The sequence below is a fragment of the Arvicola amphibius genome, chromosome 1, assembly GCF_903992535.2.
Source record: "Arvicola amphibius chromosome 1, mArvAmp1.2, whole genome shotgun sequence".
In the NCBI taxonomy this organism is placed as follows: domain Eukaryota; kingdom Metazoa; phylum Chordata; class Mammalia; order Rodentia; family Cricetidae; genus Arvicola; species Arvicola amphibius.
The window spans coordinates 134,716,396-134,723,555 of NC_052047.1; positions in this window are offsets into that span (position 1 = coordinate 134,716,396).

Sequence of the window (7,160 nt, forward strand, 5' to 3'; positions counted from 1 at the left end):
CTCAGAGGCCACAGCAAGTTAGAAAAGAGGAGGGGAAAGAAAGCAGGATGGGAAGGAGCTGGAGAAATGGTTCAGTAGGTAAAGTGATTGCTGAGCAAGCATAGAGGCCAGAGTTCAGATCTCCAGCACCCACAAATGCTGGGTGAGCACAGAAGCCCATCTGAAGTCCCAGTGCTCAGGGAGCTGAAACAGGAAAATTCGTAAAGCTCTGGATTCAAGTAAGAGACCCTTGCTCAATAAAATGTGTAAGAAGGTGGCAAGCCATCATAGAAGACACCAGACTTTGTGCACCCACACCGATGCAACACTCATACACACACACACACACACACGCACGCACGCACGCAAGAGAGAGAGAGAGAGAGAGAGAGAGAGAGAGAGAGAGAGAGAGAGAGAGAGAGAGAGAGAGGAAAGAAGATGAAGGTAAAGGGACAAATGGAAGATATTTAACAGCCATAACAGGGCAAGTCTTAGCTGACCTGGCTAGTAGAGGCAGGAAAGTGGTGTGTGCTCAGAGACAGGGCCGTAAAGGGCAAGTTTTATCTGCAGGAGCACAGTTTGCCATTTGCCCAGATCATTGCCATAATGATCATTATCCTTCTAGGACTCCTTATGATCTTAACTTTGTCTTTTCTTGATTCCCTTTACACCACCTACTTCAGTGTGGTCACCCCCCTGGGGCTTTGACCCTTCTTCCCCTGGGGTAAGAAAGGAATTGTTTCTCTGTGGTCCTGCTCTTGCAAACCTGGACAAGTTATTCAGGCTGGAGCCTAGGAATCCTGTTATGCCTTGGCAAGCAGGAGCTGGTGAGCTCATGGGAAGAGCTAAGTGTAACACTGAGGCATGAGCAATGTTTTTGTACTCACAAGCAGGGTGCTCTTTGATGAAAAGGTTTTCATAAGCAAGAAACTTCTGACACTGTCTGGGTTTTATCGCTTCTCACTTATCAGAGAAAGGCACTGGGTACAAAGAACACGATAAAAATTTATGGTTTCCCTCCTAACCATTTTTTTTTCTTTCCATCATTAATTGTAGCCAGGAAAGAACAACCTGTACCTCAAAGTTGCCTTTTCTCAGCCGAGAAACAGAGCTACTCTGATTACATTTGCACAATCTAAAAACATGTAGGAACAGAACACACAAGGCAGGGATTGTTGAAACTTTGACTCTACCAACAGACTCAAGCAAATAATTCTACAGAAACTGGAGAACCTCGTGACAAAGAACTCTGAGCAGAGGGCCAAGACCCAAGTTAGACCCACAAGTCAATTTGACAAATGTCCCTTAAGTGACATAAGTGTGGGATTCTGTGTGGAGTTTCACATCAGGTAACCCAATGTGAGCAGAGAGGGAAACAGACAACTGGGAAATCTTCCTTCACTGATTATGAACAGAAATCTTGCAAGTTTGACTTCATCTCACATGGAAAGGGAATGAATGCTTCGTTTTCTGTTGCAGACAATTCTCAGTATTCACTGACTGGGAAAACAGCTGTGGTTGCCAGGCATGGTGACTCCTTCCTGCAATCCCAGCAGTGGGGAAGCAGAGGCAGAAGGGACATTTCAAGTTCAAAGCCATCCAGAGCTACACAGGAAGACTGTTTCACAAGGTGGGATTGGGGTGTAAAGTGGAGACACAGCTCAGCCATTAAGAGTATGTGCTGTCGCTGGGCGGTGGTGGCGCACGCCTTTAATCCCAGCACTCAGGAGGCAGAGGCAGGCGGATCTCTGTGAGTTCGAGGCCAACCTGGGCTACAAGAGCTAGTTCCGGGACAGTCTCCAAAAGCTACAGAAGAAACCCTGTCTCGAAAAACCAAAAAAAAAAAAAAAAAAAAAAAAAGAGTATGTGCTGTCTGTGCTGCTCTATTGTCCAGTTCTCAGAACCCACTTCAGGGTAGCTCACAACTGCCTATAACTCCAACTCTAGGGGATCTGATGCCTCTGGCCCCCATGTACACACATATGCACAAAATTTAAAAATAATAAAAATATATGTTTAAACAAACAAAAAAGAAACAGGCAAGAGAATATGGGTTATGAAGGCTTTATCTCCTCAATACTCCACTGTCCACCTTATTGGTATTTGGTATTAGTATAGGCTACATTGATTTGGACTTCAAACTTTTTTTTTCCTTGGTTTTTTTTTTTTTGGACAGAGTTTCTCTGTATAGTCTTGGCTGTCCTGGAACTCACTCTGTAGACAAGACTGGCCTCGAACTCACAAAAGTCTGCCTGCCTCTACCTCCCGAGCACTGGGATTAAAGGTGTGGGTCAACACTGGCAGATTTCGAACTTTTAATCATTTGAAAAAATCCACACTAGTTCCAAAGAGGAAGTCTGAGAAGAAACCTCAGGAATATTATGAAACAAAACAAAAAACCCAACAACAACAACAAAAAAAAAACAGCAAGAGAAAAAGATTGTGGTAAATTATATTCAAGGCTGGAGAGATGGCTCAGCAGTTAAGAGCACTTCCTGCAGGACCTGAGTTCAGTTCTCAGTACCCACATCAGTCTGCTCCCAAACATCTGTAACCCCAACATCCTCTCCTGGTTTCTTGGTGGCCTTATAGACATGTAAGCAAACACTCCCTGAGCTGGGGAAGGTATTTATGTTTGGAGGTGAGTGAGCATGCTCAAATCCACTACATCAGAGATCCAGCAGGAGCAAGGACAGCCAGAAAGGGGCAGCTGGAGAAAGCTGTTCTGAACCTAAATCTGAAATAGAAGCAATGGGCAGACTAAGAAATTTTGCCAATCTTGACATGCGGATGTGCTTGTCTGACGTATCTATCTCTTTGTCCTGTAGCTGAACCTAGAAGTCTACCTATAATGCCAGTCCTTCCCTGTGGTGAGCCTTTCTCTGACCCTCCAGTTAGCTCCCAAATAAACAATATAGAGACGTCTTATTATAATAGCTCAGCCAATAGCTTAGGCTTATTTTTTTTGTTTTTTTTGTTTGTTTGTTTTTTTCTTTTTTTTTTTTTTTTTTTTTTTTGGTTTTTCGAGACAGGGTTTCTCTGTGGCTTTGGAGCCTGTCCTGGAACTAGCTCTTGTAGACCAAGCTGGTCTTGAACTCACAGAGATCCGCCTGCCTCTGCCTCCCGAGTGCTGGGATTAAAGGCGTGCGCCACCACCGCCCGGCAGCTTAGGCTTATTTCTAACTAGCTCTTGTAACTTAAGTTAACACATTTCTACTAATATATATTCTGTCCTAAGGCTCATTTACCTCATCTATGTACTGTCCATCCTACTTTTCTGTATCTTTTGGAGGCTCCCTTCTTCTTCCCAGCATCCTCTCTGCCCTGAAAATCCTACTAGCTATTGGCCATTCAGCTTTTTATTAAACTAATCAGAGCAACACATGTTCACAGTGTACAGAAAGATTATTCCACAACATTTCTCCCTTTTTGTCTAAATAAAAAGGGAAAGTTTGAGCCCTAACACAGTAAAACTGTATATAATAAGAACAATTATCAGGTAAGTATTACACTCACAATGTCTAGTCCATTTGTATTTGCAAATTCAGAGAAAATAGTCCATCAACTATCCTCTCCTGATGAGTCCAGAATTTTGTACCTAGATTACTTTTCATCACAAATAAAGAAAATAGCAACTATAGCTTCTTAGTCTTTAGTTCCATCAATGACCCCAGAAGGATATAGTATTATCTGAGTAAACAGGAAGTGCAGTACAAACTACTTTCAAATTGACAGAGATATCTGACTGCTTGGGCAGTCACCCAAGGTTTCTCTGCAACATTGGGGCATTTATCTCCTGCCTACAGGCCTAGAAGATCTGTCAGACTTTTTTTTGTGAAGCAGGAATTTTTGAAGGACTACTCTACCCTGTCTTGGAAAAGCTCAGCAGTCACTTTCTGTTGTGTTTACTTGTCCACTTTGGACAGCATACTGGCAGCAGGTGAGGTAAGGGCAACTTCTGACCCAAATGGCTAGCGCTTGGGTCAGAAAGAAAGTAAACTGTATATGGAGTTTCTTAGATGCCCACTCTCTTCTCTGAAGTAAATTGGTGCTGCCAGGAGCAGATGTGTTTCATTGTCATGAAAAGTCCTCTATTACAAAACATTTTAAATGTCATGTTCTGTAGGTCTTTTAAGCATTTGAAGACCGTCTAGCTATCTAAAATACATATATCTCTGTTTGACCTTAAAATCATACTTAACATGACTACAAGTTTGATTGTTATAGGTGACTAACTACTAACCTGCATCTCTTTATTATCCTAAATAGTTTGGAATAATAACTTTCAAAGGGACTAGAAATCTACATTACGTTGTTAAATGAACTGTATAGGTGCAATACCTTAAACAAGAGTAGAAATGTATGTACAGCATGTTCTAACAAAAATAATCTTAAATTTGTGTCGGTATACAAAAATCCATACCAATGCAAAATATTTGAGAATAGTGGTTGTTCAAAAGTAGACTCAATGATGTGCCCTTTTATCTCATTATTTTTGTAACATATCCCCTGCTTTTTCTCTTCACTTCCCTTTTTTTTTTTTGGTTTTTCGAGACAGGGTTTCTCTGTGGCTTTGGAGTCTGTCCTGGAACTAGCGCTTGTAGACCAGGCTGGTCTCGAACTCACAGAGATCCGCCTGCCTCTGCCTCCCGAGTGCTGGGATTAAAGGCCTGCGCCACCACCGCCCGGCTTTCACTTCCCTTTTTAAGACCTCCCCAACTCCCCAGGCTGCTGGATCTCCTCTTCCTCCTCTGCTTTTTCCTCTTCCTTGGGGCTTTCTGCCCACTCTTTTACTGCCATTATGTTCCTACTTTGTATCCAGTTCACGGTCTAGATCTTATCTTTCCAGACTAGACTGCTTTGTTTAGTTTGGCATTTTATTTGTTTATTTAGTTTCATTTGGAGACCCATGATCACACCGTGTAGCCCTAGCTAGCCTTGAACTCTTCCCTCTACCTCCCAAGTGTGGGGATTACAGGTATACACCAGCACTCACAGCTCTGTGCTGTTTTTCATAGGAATTATTCTTTCATATCTATCACTGCTCATCTTTATGGCCTTAGGCAGCAACTAGAGGCAAAACAAGTGGCCATTTATAAAGGGGTGGGTGCTGAGGCCCAAGCTTTCCACAGGGTAGAAGAGTAACAGCCACTTGGACCAAAGTCCTTAGAAGCCTGGGTTGAAGAAAAAGTGCATCAAGTGTTTCTTACCCACATCTCAATGCTGGTCTTGCCAAAGGACAGTCATGTGCTGAAGAAATGTCACATGAACCTAATAATTTTTTTTTTTACACAAGGTCTCATGCATCCCAGGCTGGTATCTTGCTCTATGCAGCACAAATGAACTTGGACTTCTGATCCTCCTGCCTCTACCTCAGAAGTGTTGGGATAATAGGCACACACTGCTGCAACTGGTTTATGCAGTACTGTAGGTCCATCGAAGTCTCTGAGCATGCTAGGCAAACACTCTACAACTGAGCCACATCCCCAGGCTACCCAAAACACAGTCATAAAATGTATGGAAGAGAGAAAGCAAGGGACAAATTCTTCCCGTGAACTCTGAGATTAGAAAGGAAACCCTGAAAGTGATTGAGACCTGGGTCTCTGTAGACACTGTATACCTGAAAAACTGGGAAAGAGAAGAGAAAAGAGATGAAAGGAAATCAAATCAGCTCATGCCACCAAAGAAGAAGTATGGCCTATTTAAATCTGTTCAAAAGCAAACATTTAGAGATCCAGAAGTCAGGCAAGGTAACAAACTTCTGTGATTACAGCTTATAGGACGCTACGGAGGGATGATTTCAAGTTTGAGGGTATCCTGGGCTACATATATAGGAAGACCCTGTCTCAAAAAACAAATATGTAAATAAATACACAAGTAAACATAGTAATAAATAAAATAGAAGTAAGAGTCTACAAGTTCAACTTGTAGACTTGAAAAAAATCAGACAATTTTCCATGTTAAAAAATTGATATGCTGGCTAGGTATGGTGGCACATGCACTTGGGTGACAAAGGCAGACAGATCTCTGAGTTCGAGACCAACCTGGTCTACAGAGTGAATTCCAGGACAGCCAGGGCTACATAGAGACAGCCTGACTCAACAGAAAAAGGAAGGAAGGAAGGAAAGAAGGAAGGAAGGAAGGAAGGAAGGAAGGAAGGAAGGAAGGAAGGAAGGAAGGAAGGAAGGAAAGAGGAAGGAAAATTAACATACCATTGTGAACATATAAGTCAGAAATGTAACTATATAATAGGCTTCAGAACAAATGAGCAGCTTACAGTTTTATTTTAATACTTGGATATTTTGTTTGGTTAGTTGGTTGGTTGGTTTCCTTGTGTGGTGGTGGTGCTGCTGCTGGAGCCGGGGAGAGTGCCAGGTGCTCTGTCCCAGAGCTACATGTCCAACTTTTTAAAACAGATAAATTGTGCCATGCTTTTGTGGTGGGGGTGGTTAAGACAGATTTTCTCTGTGTAACCACCCTGGCTGTCCGGGAACTCGCTCCGTAGACCAGGCTGGCTTCGAACTCACAGAGATCCACATGTCTCTGCTTCCCAAGTTCTGGGATTAAAGGTATGCACCACCACCACCCGGCTGCTCCATGCCTTTTTAAATGTTAGTTTGACTTTTGGCACTGGGCATTAAACCCATGAATTTATGGTGTTAAGCCTGGGCTCTAGAAGTGTGTTTCACCCCTAGCCCCAACTAGCACTTTCAGTAAAAGCCAATTTGTTCAGATAAATATGTCAGCCAAGTCCAGGTCATTTGGTAAGGCTCCTTCATCTTGGTTGAATTGTGACAATTCCTATAAGTACAGTAATTTAGTTTTTCAAAACTAAAGTTACTTATTTTCTATAGATTTTTGCCTTCCCTGCCCTGTGGACCCCAAATAAAGGTCAGTCCAGAAATGTGTTTATTCATCACCTAACAATCTTTAAATGCCTGCACACTGACCCCCTTAGCACAGCCCCCCACCCCTGTTAAAAACAGACTTCTCATTATCCTTCCCTGCCCCAGCAACTTTTGCCCTGTAACTACCCCAGTTCGTACACAACTAACTGATGGGCTCTGCCTCTTAGAACCCCTGTAGGTTTTTACCCAAATAAATGTGTACACTGTTGGTGAGATGCTCACGCCCTTTTTCTGTCTCGCTGACCTTGCAAAAGGGACCCAGTCAATGACACG